Source organism: Corvus moneduloides, chromosome 30 (assembly GCF_009650955.1).
Source record: "Corvus moneduloides isolate bCorMon1 chromosome 30, bCorMon1.pri, whole genome shotgun sequence".
In the NCBI taxonomy this organism is placed as follows: Eukaryota; Metazoa; Chordata; class Aves; order Passeriformes; family Corvidae; genus Corvus; species Corvus moneduloides.
This window is the reverse complement of record NC_045505.1, coordinates 1671029-1685865: the sequence shown is the minus strand read 5'-3', so window position 1 is coordinate 1685865 and position 14837 is coordinate 1671029.

The window sequence follows — 14837 nt, the reverse complement described above, 5'->3', positions numbered from 1 at the left end:
CTGTGTCTCATAAGGAACACATTTCCATGTGGTTCCATGATTCCCCACGGTGTCACCATGGAGCCTTGTTTCTAGGAGGTTCTGTACTGTCACAATTGTCTCCTTGATGCCATGAGCCCCTGCAGTGTCACAATGGCTCCTTGCTTCCATGAGGAACACAAAAGCTTTGCATCAACACTGAGCAACAGCTGCTGAACACACCTGGGAGCATCTGCTTGCATCAAAAGAGGGCTTCAAGCTGAGAATGGCAGCAGCAGCTTCCATCTGCAACAGAGAGCCAGGGAAAGGACAGGGACAGAGAATTCAGTGGAAAGACTGCGAGAATTCTGCTCCCAGACATCATTCCTGCTCACAGTATCCCTTGTAGAAAGGGGACATCATTGCAGGCAGCCTGGACTCAGCATGTGGGGTTGGTTGTCTAGGGAACCTGCTCAGGCTTTTCCATTCTTTCCTTACAAACAGGAAAACTTCTCTGGGCCTGTGTGCAGGCAGAGCCCTGAGGAGAGCACTTGGCACATGGTGCTGTGGGCTGGGACAGCCAGCTGCAGAGCTCAAGGGAAGAAGCCCCACTGTGTCACAATGGCTCCTTGGCTTCATGTGCATCACCTGTGTCACCATGGTCTCCTTGATTCCATGAGGCCCCACTGGGTCACAATGGCTCCTTGGCTTCATGTGCATCACCTGTGTCACCATGGTCTCCTTGATTCCATGAGGCCCCACTGGGTCACAATGGCTCCTTGGCTTCATGTGCATCACCTGTGTCACCATGGTCTCCTTGATTCCATGAGGCCCCACTGGGTCACAATGGCTCCTTGGCTTCCATGTGGCCCCACTGGGTCACAATGGCCCCTTGCTTCCATAGGTTTTCTATTGTAACAATGGACTCCTTGGTTCTGTCAGCTACCCTGCTTTTTGCAGACGTGTCTTTGGTTCCAACAAGGCCCTGCTGTGTCTCATAAGGAACACATTTCCATGTGGTTCCATGATTCCCCACGGTGTCACCATGGAGCCTTGTTTCTAGGAGGTTCTGTACTGTCACAATTGTCTCCTTGATGCCATGAGCCCCTGCAGTGTCACAATGGCTCCTTGCTTCCATGAGGAACACAAAAGCTTTGCATCAACACTGAGCAACAGCTGCTGAACACACCTGGGAGCATCTGCTTGCATCAAAAGAGGGCTTCAAGCTGAGAAATGGCAGCAGCAGCTTCCATCTGCAACAGAGAGCCAGGGAAAGGACAGGGACAGAGAATTCAGTGGAAAGACTGCGAGAATTCTGCTCCCAGACATCATTCCTGCTCACAGTATCCCTTGTAGAAAGGGGACATCATTGCAGGCAGCCTGGACTCGAGCATGTGGGGTTGGTTGTCTAGGGAACCTGCTCAGGCTTTTCCATTCTTTCCTTACAAACAGGAAAACTTCTCTGGGCCTGTGTGCAGGCAGAGCCCTGAGGAGAGCACTTGGCACATGGTGCTGTGGGCTGGGACAGCCAGCTGCAGAGCTCAAGGGAAGAAGCCCCACTGTGTCACAATGGCTCCTTGGCTTCATGTGCATCACCTGTGTCACCATGGTCTCCTTGATTCCATGAGGCCCCACTGGGTCACAATGGCTCCTTGGCTTCATGTGCATCACCTGTGTCACCATGGTCTCCTTGATTCCATGAGGCCCCACTGGGTCACAATGGCTCCTTGGCTTCATGTGCATCACCTGTGTCACCATGGTCTCCTTGATTCCATGAGGCCCCACTGGGTCACAATGGCTCCTTGGCTTCCATGTGGCCCCACTGGGTCACAATGGCCCCTTGCTTCCATAGGTTTTCTATTGTAACAATGGACTCCTTGGTTCTGTGAGCTACCCTGCTTTTTGCAGAGGTGTCTTTGGTTCCAACAAGGCCCTGCTGTGTCTCATCAGGAACACATTTCCATGTGGTTCCATGATTCCCCACGGTGTCACCATGGAGCCTTGTTTCTAGGAGGTTCTGTACTGTCACAATTGTCTCCTTGATGCCATGAGCCCCTGCAGTGTCACAATGGCTCCTTGCTTCCATGAGGAACACAAAAGCTTTGCATCAACACTGAGCAACAGCTGCTGAACACACCTGGGAGCATCTGCTTGCATCAAAAGAGGGCTTCAAGCTGAGAATGGCAGCAGCAGCTTCCATCTGCAACAGAGAGCCAGGGAAAGGACAGGGACAGAGAATTCCGTGGAAAGACTGCGAGAATTCTGCTCCCAGACATCATTCCTGCTCACAGTATCCCTTGTAGAAAGGGGACATCATTGCAGGCAGCCTGGACTCAGCATGTGGGGTTGGTTGTCTAGGGAACCTGCTCACGCTTTTCCATTCTTTCCTTACAAACAGGAAAACTTCTCTGGGCCTGTGTGCAGGCAGAGCCCTGAGGAGAGCACTTGGCACATGGTGCTGTGGGCTGGGACAGCCAGCTGCAGAGCTCAAGGGAAGAAGCCCCACTGTGTCACAATGGCTCCTTGGCTTCATGTGCATCACCTGTGTCACCATGGTCTCCTTGATTCCATGAGGCCCCACTGGGTCACAATGGCTCCTTGGCTTCATGTGCATCACCTGTGTCACCATGGTCTCCTTGGTTCCTGTACTAGTTTGAAAACAAACCAGTGGGAGGCACCAAGTCAGAATAACAATTTAATGGGGAAGTTAAAGTAAAGGAAAGAAAAAAACGAAAAGAAAACACTGGTTCAAACTGACAGAGTCAGGATACAAGCTGAGTCCCTGTTAGGCAGGGTGGTGGTAGCAGTGTGGTAGAATGGTGGCTGCAGTCCTCTGAAGCGGTGATCCTGTAGAAAGAAAGGGTCTGCTCTTCCTCAGAAGGCCCAGTGGTGGCTGTGTAGCTCCTGTCCTCTGGAAATCCAGTGGCAAGGCATTGTCTCTGGTGTTCAGCCTCAGCTTATATCCACGATGGGATGCTTGGTTCCTCCCTCTGGGTGGAGCATCTCACAATGGGGTAATGAGTCATGAGGCCAAGTGTTGATTAGGCTCATTAACAGAAGATAGTCCAGAGGGAGTTATCTATGAGTCATGCGGCAGGACAATGATGGGCCATTAACAGCAAGATAGTCTGGATTCCATGAGGCCCCACTGGGTCACAATGGCTCCTTGGCTTCATGTGCATCACCTGTGTCACCATGGTCTCCTTGATTCCATGAGGCCCCACTGGGTCACAATGGCTCCTTGGCTTCATGTGCATCACCTGTGTCACCATGGTCTCCTTGATTCCATGAGGCCCCACTGGGTCACAATGGCTCCTTGGCTTCATGTGCATCACCTGTGTCACCATGGTCTCCTTGATTCCATGAGGCCCCACTGGGTCACAATGGCTCCTTGGCTTCATGTGCATCACCTGTGTCACCATGGTCTCCTTGATTCCATGAGGCCCCACTGGGTCACAATGGCTCCTTGGCTTCATGTGCATCACCTGTGTCACCATGGTCTCCTTGATTCCATGAGGCCCCACTGGGTCACAATGGCTCCTTGGCTTCATGTGCATCACCTGTGTCACCATGGTCTCCTTGATTCCATGAGGCCCCACTGGGTCACAATGGCTCCTTGGCTTCATGTGCATCACCTGTCTCACCATGGTCTCCTTGATTCCATGAGGCCCCACTGGGTCACAATGGCCCCTTGCTTCCAGAGGTTTTCTATTGTAACAATGGACTCCTTGGTTCTGTGAGCTACCCTGCTATTTGCAGACGTGTCTTTGGTTCCAACAAGGCCCTGCTGTGTCTCATCAGGAACACATTTCCATGTGGTTCCATGATTGCCCACGGTGTCACCATTCAGCCCTGTTTCTAGGTGGTTCTGTACTGTCACAATTGTCTCCTTGATCCCATGAGCCCCTGCAGTGTCACAATGGCTCCTTGCTTCCATGGGGAACACTATTTTGCATCAACACTGAGCAACAGCTGCTGAACACACCTGGGAGCATCTGCTTGCATCAAACGAGGGCTCCAAGCTGAGAATGGCAGCAGCAGCTTCCATCTGCAACAGAGAGCCAGGGAAAGGACAGGGACAGAGAATTCCGTGGAAAGACTGCGAGAATTCTGCTCCCAGACATCATTCCTGCTCACAGTGTCCCTTGTAGAAAGGGGACATCATTGCAGGCAGCCTGGACTCAGCATGTGGGGTTGGTTGTCTAGGGAACCTGCTCACGCTTTTCCATTCTTTCCTTACAAACAGGAAAACTTCTCTGGGCCTGTGTGCAGGCAGAGCCCTGAGGAGAGCACTTGGCACATGGTGCTGTGGGCTGGGACAGCCAGCTGCAGAGCTCAAGGGAAGAAGCCCCACTGTGTCACAATGGCTCCTTGGCTTCATGTGCATCACCTGTGTCACCATGGTCTCCTTGATTCCATGAGGCCCCACTGGGTCACAATGGCTCCTTGGCTTCATGTGCATCACCTGTGTCACAATGGTCTCCTTGGTTCCCTGTACTAGTTTGAAAACAAACCAGTGGGAGGCACCAAGTCAGAATAACAATTTAATGGGGAAGTTAAAGTAAAGGAAAGAAAAAAACGAAAAGAAAACACTGGTTCAAACTGACAGAGTCAGGATACAAGCTGAGTCCCTGTTAGGCAGGGTGGTGGTAGCAGTGTGGTAGAATGGTGGCTGCAGTCCTCTGAAGCGGTGATCCTGTAGAAAGAAAGGGTCTGCTCTTCCTCAGAAGGCCCAGTGGTGGCTGTGTAGCTCCTGTCCTCTGGAAATCCAGTGGCAAGGCATTGTCTCTGGTGTTCAGCCTCAGCTTATATCCACGATGGGATGCTTGGTTCCTCCCTCTGGGTGGAGCATCTCACAATGGGGTAATGAGTCATGAGGCCAAGTGTTGATTAGGCTCATTAACAGAAGATAGTCCAGAGGGAGTTATCTATGAGTCATGCGGCAGGACAATGATGGGCCATTAACAGCAAGATAGTCTGGGGGGAGGAGGCAAGGAAACACTGACCCACCTGATTTCAACACCTCATGAGGATGGTGACAGAATACACTGCAACCCAGGACAATTCCATGAGGCCCCACTGGGTCACAATGGCTCCTCGCCTTCATGTACATCACCTGTGTCACCATGGTCTCCTTGATTCCATGAGGCCCCACTGGGTCACAATGGCTCCTTGGCTTCATGTGCATCACCTGTGTCACCATGGTCTCCTTGATTCCATGAGGCCCCACTGGGTCACAATGGCTCCTTGGCTTCATGTGCATCACCTGTGTCACCATGGTCTCCTTGATTCCATGAGGCCCCACTGGGTCACAATGGCTCCTTGGCTTCATGTGCATCACCTGTGTCACCATGGTCTCCTTGATTCCATGAGGCCCCACTGGGTCACAATGGCTCCTTGGCTTCATGTGCATCACCTGTGTCACCATGGTCTCCTTGATTCCATGAGGCCCCACTGGGTCACAATGGCTCCTTGGCTTCATGTGCATCACCTGTGTCACCATGGTCTCCTTGATTCCATGAGGCCCCACTGGGTCACAATGGCTCCTTGGCTTCCATGTGGCCCCACTGGGTCACAATGGCCCCTTGCTTCCATAGGTTTTCTATTGTAACAATGGACTCCTTGGTTCTGTGAGCTACCCTGCTTTTTGCAGAGGTGTCTTTGGTTCCAACAAGGCCCCGCTGTGTCTCAGTGCACCCTGGCTTCCATGCGCATCTGGAGTATCACAAAGGCTCCTTGGTTCCACGAGGTCTTGCTGTGTCACAATGGATCCTGTGCTCCATGAGGCCCTCCAAAGTCATCATGGAGCCTTGATTCCATGTGCTTCCATTGTGTCCCAGGGATCGCCTTGGTTCCATCAGTTTCCTTAGTGGCACAATGCTCTCCATGCTTCCATGATTGCCCACAATGTCACAATGCTCTCCATGCTTCCATCAGGCCCTGCTTTGCCACAATGGTCCCCTTGTGTCCATGAGGCCCCGCTGTGTCCCAATGGACGGATGGTTCCATGAGGTTCCGTGCTGTCCCCATGGTCTTCTTGAATCCGCAGTGTAACAATGGACCATTGCTTCCAGGCGGCCTCTCTGTGTCACAAGGGGCTCCTTGATTCCATGATTCCCCACGGTGTCACCATGGAGCCTTGTTTCTAGGAGGTTCTGTACTGTCACAATTGTCTCCTTGATGCCATGAGCCCCTGCAGTGTCACAATGGCTCCTTGCTTCCATGAGGAACACAAAAGCTTTGCATCAACACTGAGCAACAGCTGCTGAACACACCTGGGAGCATCTGCTTGCATCAAAAGAGGGCTTCAAGCTGAGAATGGCAGCAGCAGCTTCCATCTGCAACAGAGAGCCAGGGCAAAGGACAGGGACAGAGAATTCCGTGGAAAGACTGCGAGAATTCTGCTCCCAGACATCATTCCTGCTCACAGTATCCCTTGTAGAAAGGGGACATCATTGCAGGCAGCCTGGACTCAGCATGTGGGGTTGGTTGTCTAGGGAACCTGCTCAGGCTTTTCCATTCTTTCCTTACAAACAGGAAAACTTCTCTGGGCCTGTGTGCAGGCAGAGCCCTGAGGAGAGCACTTGGCACATGGTGCTGTGGGCTGGGACAGCCAGCTGCAGAGCTCAAGGGAAGAAGCCCCACTGTGTCACAATGGCTCCTTGGCTTCATGTGCATCACCTGTGTCACCATGGTCTCCTTGATTCCATGAGGCCCCACTGGGTCACAATGGCTCCTTGGCTTCATGTGCATCACCTGTGTCACCATGGTCTCCTTGATTCCATGAGGCCCCACTGGGTCACAATGGCTCCTTGGCTTCATGTGCATCACCTGTGTCACCATGGTCTCCTTGATTCCATGAGGCCCCACTGGGTCACAATGGCTCCTTGGCTTCATGTGCATCACCTGTGTCACCATGGTCTCCTTGATTCCATGAGGCCCCACTGGGTCACAATGGCTCCTTGGCTTCATGTGCATCACCTGTGTCACCATGGTCTCCTTGATTCCATGAGGCCCCACTGGGTCACAATGGCTCCTTGGCTTCCATGTGGCCCCACTGGGTCACAATGGCCCCTTGCTTCCATAGGTTTTCTATTGTAACAATGGACTCCTTGGTTCTGTCAGCTACCCTGCTTTTTGCAGAGGTGTCTTTGGTTCCAACAAGGCCCTGCTGTGTCTCATCAGGAACACATTTCCATGTGGTTCCATGATTCCCCACGGTGTCACCATGGAGCCTTGTTTCTAGGAGGTTCTGTACTGTCACAATTGTCTCCTTGATGCCATGAGCCCCTGCAGTGTCACAATGGCTCCTTGCTTCCATGAGGAACACAAAAGCTTTGCATCAACACTGAGCAACAGCTGCTGAACACACCTGGGAGCATCTGCTTGCATCAAAAGAGGGCTTCAAGCTGAGAATGGCAGCAGCAGCTTCCATCTGCAACAGAGAGCCAGGGAAAGGACAGGGACAGAGAATTCCGTGGAAAGACTGCGAGAATTCTGCTCCCAGACATCATTCCTGCTCACAGTATCCCTTGTAGAAAGGGGACATCATTGCAGGCAGCCTGGACTCAGCATGTGGGGTTGGTTGTCTAGGGAACCTGCTCACGCTTTTCCATTCTTTCCTTACAAACAGGAAAACTTCTCTGGGCCTGTGTGCAGGCAGAGCCCTGAGGAGAGCACTTGGCACATGGTGCTGTGGGCTGGGACAGCCAGCTGCAGAGCTCAAGGGAAGAAGCCCCACTGTGTCACAATGGCTCCTTGGCTTCATGTGCATCACCTGTGTCACCATGGTCTCCTTGATTCCATGAGGCCCCACTGGGTCACAATGGCTCCTTGGCTTCATGTGCATCACCTGTGTCACCATGGTCTCCTTGATTCCATGAGGCCCCACTGGGTCACAATGGCTCCTTGGCTTCATGTGCATCACCTGTGTCACAATGGTCTCCTTGATTCCATGAGGCCCCACTGGGTCACAATGGCTCCTTGGCTTCATGTGCATCACCTGTGTCACCATGGTCTCCTTGATTCCATGAGGCCCCACTGGGTCACAATGGCTCCTTGGCTTCATGTGCATCACCTGTGTCACCATGGTCTCCTTGATTCCATGAGGCCCCACTGTGTCACAACGGCTCCTTGGCTTCATGTGCATCACCTGTGTCACCATGGTCTCCTTGATTCCATGAGGCCCCACTGGGTCACAATGGCTCCTTGGCTTCATGTGCATCACCTGTGTCACCATGGTCTCCTTGATTCCATGAGGCCCCACTGTGTCACAATGGCCCCTTGCTTCCAGAGGTTTTCTATTGTAACAATGGACTCCTTGGTTCTGTGAGCTACCCTGCTTTTTGCAGAGGTGTCTTTGGTTCCAACAAGGCCCTGCTGTGTCTCATAAGGAACACATTTCCATGTGGTTCCATGATTCCCCACGGTGTCACCATTCAGCCCTGTTTCTAGGTGGTTCTGTACTGTCACAATTGTCTCCTTGATCCCATGAGCCCCTGCAGTGTCACGATGGCTCCTTGCTTCCATGGGGAACACAATATTTTGCATCAACACTGAGCAACAGCTGCTGAACACACCTGGGAGCATCTGCTTGCATCAAACGAGGGCTCCAAGCTGAGAATGGCAGCAGCAGCTTCCATCTGCAATAGAGAGCCAGGCAAAGGACAGGGACAGAGAATTCAGTGGAAAGACTGCGAGAATTCTGCTCCCAGACATCATTCCTGCTCACAGTATCCCTTGTAGAAAGGGGACATCATTCCAGGCAGCCTGGACTCAGCATGTGGGGTTGGTTGTCTAGGGAACCTGCTCAGGCTTTTCCATTCTTTCCTTACAAACAGGAAAACTTCTCTGGGCCTGTGTGCAGGCAGAGCCCTGAGGAGAGCACTTGGCACATGGTGCCTCGTGGGCTGGGACAGCCAGCTGCAGAGCTCAAGGGAAGAAGCCCCGCTGTGTCACAATGGCTCCTTGGCTTCATGTGCATCACCTGTGTCACAATGCTCTCCTTGATTCCTCTACTAGTTTGAAAACCAACCAGTGGGAGGCACCAAGTCAGAATAACAATTTAATGGGGAAGTTAGAGTAAAGGAAAGAAAAAAACGAAAAGAAAACACTGGTTCAAACTGACAGAGTCAGGCTACAAGCTGAGTCCCTGTTAGGCAGGGTGGTGGTAGCAGTGTGGTAGAATGGTGGCTGCAGTCCTCTGAAGCAGTGATCCTGTAGAAAAAAAGGGTCTGCTCTTCCTCAGAAGGCCCAGTGGTGGCTGTGTAGCTCCTGTCCTCTGGAAATCCAGTGGAAAAGCATTGTCTCTGGTGTTCAGCCGCAGCTTATATCCACGATGGGATGCTTGGTACCTCCCTCTGGCTGGAGCATCTCACAATGGGGTAATGAGTCATGAGGCCAAGTGTTGATTAGGCTCATTAACAGAAGATAGTCCAGAGGGAGTTATCTAGGAGTCATGCGGCAGGACAATGATGGGCCATTAACAGCAAGATAGTCTGGGGGGAGGAGGCAAGGAAACACTGACCCAAATGATTTCAACACCACATGAGGATGGTGATAGAATACACTGCAACCCAGGACAATTCCATGAGGCCCCATTGTGTCACAATGGCTCCTTGGCTTCATGTGCATCACCTGTGTCACCATGGTCTCCTTGATTCCATGAGGCCCCACTGGGTCACAATGGCTCCTTGGCTTCATGTGCATCACCTGTGTCACCATGGTCTCCTTGATTCCATGAGGCCCCACTGGGTCACAATGGCTCCTTGGCTTCATGTGCATCACCTGTGTCACAATGGTCTCCTTGATTCCATGAGGCCCCACTGGGTCACAATGGCTCCTTGGCTTCATGTGCATCACCTGTGTCACCATGGTCTCCTTGATTCCATGAGGCCCCACTGGGTCACAATGGCTCCTTGGCTTCATGTGCATCACCTGTGTCACCATGGTCTCCTTGATTCCATGAGGCCCCACTGGGTCACAATGGCTCCTTGGCTTCATGTGCATCACCTGTGTCACCATGGTCTCCTTGATTCCATGAGGCCCCACTGGGTCACAATGGCTCCTTGGCTTCATGTGCATCACCTGTGTCACCATGGTCTCCTTGATTCCATGAGGCCCCACTGGGTCACAATGGCTCCTTGGCTTCATGTGCATCACCTGTGTCACCATGGTCTCCTTGATTCCATGAGGCCCCACTGGGTCACAATGGCTCCTTGGCTTCCATGTGGCCCCACTGGGTCACAATGGCCCCTTGCTTCCATAGGTTTTCTATTGTAACAATGGACTCCTTGGTTCTGTCAGCTACCCTGCTTTTTGCAGAGGTGTCTTTGGTTCCAACAAGGCCCTGCTGTGTCTCATAAGGAACACATTTCCATGTGGTTCCATGATTCCCCACGGTGTCACCATGGAGCCTTGTTTCTAGGAGGTTCTGTACTGTCACAATTGTCTCCTTGATGCCATGAGCCCCTGCAGTGTCACAATGGCTCCTTGCTTCCATGAGGAACACAAAAGCTTTGCATCAACACTGAGCAACAGCTGCTGAACACACCTGGGAGCATCTGCTTGCATCAAAAGAGGGCTTCAAGCTGAGAATGGCAGCAGCAGCTTCCATCTGCAACAGAGAGCCAGGCAAAGGACAGGGACAGAGAATTCAGTGGAAAGACTGCGAGAATTCTGCTCCCAGACATCATTCCTGCTCACAGTATCCCTTGTAGAAAGGGGACATCATTGCAGGCAGCCTGGACTGAGCATGTGGGGTTGGTTGTCTAGGGAAACCTGCTCACGGCTTTTCCATTCTTTCCTTACAAACAGGAAAACTTCTCTGGGCCTGTGTGCAGGCAGAGCCCTGAGGAGAGCACTTGGCACATGGTGCTGTGGGCTGGGACAGCCAGCTGCAGAGCTCAAGGGAAGAAGCCCCACTGTGTCACAATGGCTCCTTGGCTTCATGTGCATCACCTGTGTCACCATGGTCTCCTTGATTCCATGAGGCCCCACTGGGTCACAATGGCTCCTTGGCTTCATGTGCATCACCTGTGTCACCATGGTCTCCTTGATTCCATGAGGCCCCACTGGGTCACAATGGCTCCTTGGCTTCATGTGCATCACCTGTGTCACCATGGTCTCCTTGATTCCATGAGGCCCCACTGGGTCACAATGGCTCCTTGGCTTCCATGTGGCCCCACTGGGTCACAATGGCCCCTTGCTTCCATAGGTTTTCTATTGTAACAATGGACTCCTTGGTTCTGTGAGCTACCCTGCTTTTTGCAGAGGTGTCTTTGGTTCCAACAAGGCCCTGCTGTGTCTCATCAGGAACACATTTCCATGTGGTTCCATGATTCCCCACGGTGTCACCATGGAGCCTTGTTTCTAGGAGGTTCTGTACTGTCACAATTGTCTCCTTGATGCCATGAGCCCCTGCAGTGTCACAATGGCTCCTTGCTTCCATGAGGAACACAAAAGCTTTGCATCAACACTGAGCAACAGCTGCTGAACACACCTGGGAGCATCTGCTTGCATCAAAAGAGGGCTTCAAGCTGAGAATGGCAGCAGCAGCTTCCATCTGCAACAGAGAGCCAGGGAAAGGACAGGGACAGAGAATTCCGTGGAAAGACTGCGAGAATTCTGCTCCCAGACATCATTCCTGCTCGCAGTATCCCTTGTAGAAAGGGGATATCATTGCAGGCAGCCTGGACTGAGCATGTAGGGTTGGTTGTTTAGGGAACCTGCTCAGGCTTTTCCATTCTTTCCTTACAAACAGGAAAACTTCTCTGGGCCTGTGTGCAGGCAGAGCCCTGAGGAGAGCACTGGGCACATGGTGCCTCAGTCTGGGACAGCCAGCTGCAGAGCTCAATGGAAGAAGCTCCGCTGTGTCACAATGGCTCCTTGGCTTCATGTGCATCACCTGTGTCACCATGGTCTCCTTGATTCCATGAGGCCCCACTGGGTCACAATGGCTCCTTGGCTTCATGTGCATCACCTGTGTCACAATGACCTCCTTGATTCCATGAGGCCCCACTGGGTCACAATGGCTCCTTGGCTTCATGTGCATCACCTGTGTCACAATGCTCTCCTTGATTCCTCTACTAGTTTGAAAACCAACCAGTGGGAGGCACCAAGTCAGAATAACAATTTAATGGGGAAGTTAAAGTAAAGGAAAGAAAAAAACGAAAAGAAAACACTGGTTCAAACTGACAGAGTCAGGATACAAGCTGAGTCCCTGTTAGGCAGGGTGGTGGTAGCTGTGTGGTAGAATGGTGGCTGCAGTCCTCTGAAGCGGTGATCCTGTAGAAAGAAAGGGTCTGCTCTTCCTCAGAAGGCCCAGTGGTGGCTGTGTAGCTCCTGTCCTCTGGAAATCCAGTGGCAAGGCATTGTCTCTGGTGTTCAGCCTCAGCTTATATCCACGATGGGATGCTTGGTTCCTCCCTCTGGGTGGAGCATCTCACAATGGGGTAATGAGTCATGAGGCCAAGTGTTGATTAGGCTCATTAACAGAAGATAGTCCAGAGGGAGTTATCTATGAGTCATGCGGCAGGACAATGATGGGCCATTAACAGCAAGATAGTCTGGGGGGAGGAGGCAAGGAAACACTGACCCACCTGATTTCAACACCTCATGAGGATGGTGACAGAATACACTGCAACCCAGGACAATTCCATGAGGCCCCACTGGGTCACAATGGCTCCTTGCTTCCATGTGGCCCCACTGTGTCACAATGGCCCCTTGCTTCCATAGGTTTTCGATTGTAACAATGGACTCCTTGGTTCTGTCAGCTACCCTGCTTTTTGCAGAGGTTTCTTTGGTTCCAACAAGGCCCCGCTGTGTCTCAGGGCACCCTGGCTTCCATGCGCATCTGGAGTATCACAAAGGCTTCTTGGTTCCACGAGGTCCTGCTGTGTCACAATGGATCCTGTGCTCCGTGAGGCCCTACCAAGTCATCATGGAGCCTTGATTCCATGGGGTTCCATTGTGTCCCAGTGATCGCCTTGGTTCCATCAGTTTCCTTAGTGGTACAATGCTCTCTTTTTGCCAGAAGTGTCTTTGGTTCCAACAAGGCCCCGTAGTGTCTCATGAGGAACACATTTCCATGTGGTTCCATGATTCCCCACGGTGTCACCATGGAGCCTTGTTTCTAGGAGGTTCTGTACTGTCACAATTGTCTCCTTGATGCCATGAGCCCCTGCAGTGTCACAATGGCTCCTTGCTTCCATGAGGAACACAAAAGCTTTGCATCAACACTCGAGCAACAGCTGCTGAACACACCTGGGAGCATCTGTTTGCATCAAACGAGGGCTTCAAGCTGAGAATGGCAGCAGCAGCTTCCATCTGCAACAGAGAGCCAGGCAAAGGACAGGGACAGAGAATTCAGTGGAAAGACTGCGAGAATTCTGCTCCCAGACATCATTCCTGCTCACAGTATCCCTTGTAGAAAGGGGACTATCATTGCAGGCAGCCTGGACTCAGCATGTGGGGTTGGTTGTCTAGGGAACCTGCTCAGGCTTTTCCATTCTTTCCTTACAAACAGGAAAACTTCTCTGGGCCTGTGTGCAGCCAGAGCCCTGAGGAGAGCACTTGGCACATGGTGCCTCGGGCTGGGACCGCCAGCTGCAGAGCTCAAGGGAAGAAGCCCCACTGTGTCACAATGGCTCCTTGGCTTCATCTGCATCACCTGTGTCACCATGGTCTCCTTGATTCCATGAGGCCCCACTGGGTCACAATAGCCCCTTGGTTCCATAGGTTTTCTAGAATGTAATGTATAATTTTCTACAATGTAACAATGGACTCCTTGGTTCTGTGAGCTACCCTGCTTTTTGCAGAGGTGTCTTTGGTTCCAACAAGGCCCCGCTGTGTCTCAGTGCACCCTGGCTTCCATGCGCATCTGGAGTATCACAAAGGCTCCTTGGTTCCACGAGGTCTTGCTGTGTCACAATGGATCCTGTGCTCCATGAGGCCCTCCAAAGTCATCATGGAGCCTTGATTCCATGTGCTTCCATTGTGTCCCAGTGATCGCCTTGGTTCCATCAGTTTCCTTAGTGGCACACATTCTCCATGGCTTCCATGATTCCCCACGGTGTCACCATGGAGCCTTGTTTCTAGGAGGTTCTGTACTGTCACAATTGTCTCCTTGATGCCATGAGCCCCTGCAGTGTCACAATGGCTCCTTGCTTCCATGAGGAACACAAAAGCTTTGCATCAACACTGAGCAACAGCTGCTGAACACACCTGGGAGCATCTGCTTGCATCAAAAGAGGGCTTCAAGCTGAGAATGGCAGCAGCAGCTTCCATCTGCAACAGAGAGCCAGGCAAAGGACAGGGACAGAGAATTCCGTGGAAAGACTGCGAGAATTCTGCTCCCAGAGATCATTCCTGCTCACAGTATCCCTTGTAGAAAGGGGACATCATTGCAGGCAGCCTGGACTGAGCATGTGGGGTTGGTTGTCTAGGAACCTGCTCAGGCTTTTCCATTCTTTCCTTATGTAGTGGTTTGGTCCAAAATACTCATTACTGTTTATCTGCTGTGAGATAAGAATTAGGAGAAATGCAAAACAGGCACCAAACTTGAAAGAATATAAAGAAGTTTATTAACAGACCTAAAAGAAGAAAAAAAAAATTATACCACCTTCAGAACTCTCCTCCTCCCCCCACCTTCCTCCCTTCTCCCACTGACAATGTGAAAAGACAACCCTTAAGATGTTCAGTCTGTTTACCACTTCCATAATAACCTTGTTCAGTCCATTTAGAAAGAGAAGTCTCTTCTTGCTCATGCTATGAAAACATTATCACAACGAGACAGCCGCCCACTTCCAAATATTGTTCAGTCCATTTAGGAAGAGGAGTCTCTCTGCCTGCGTGTGAGTCCTTTCCCCCCCGACTTGCAG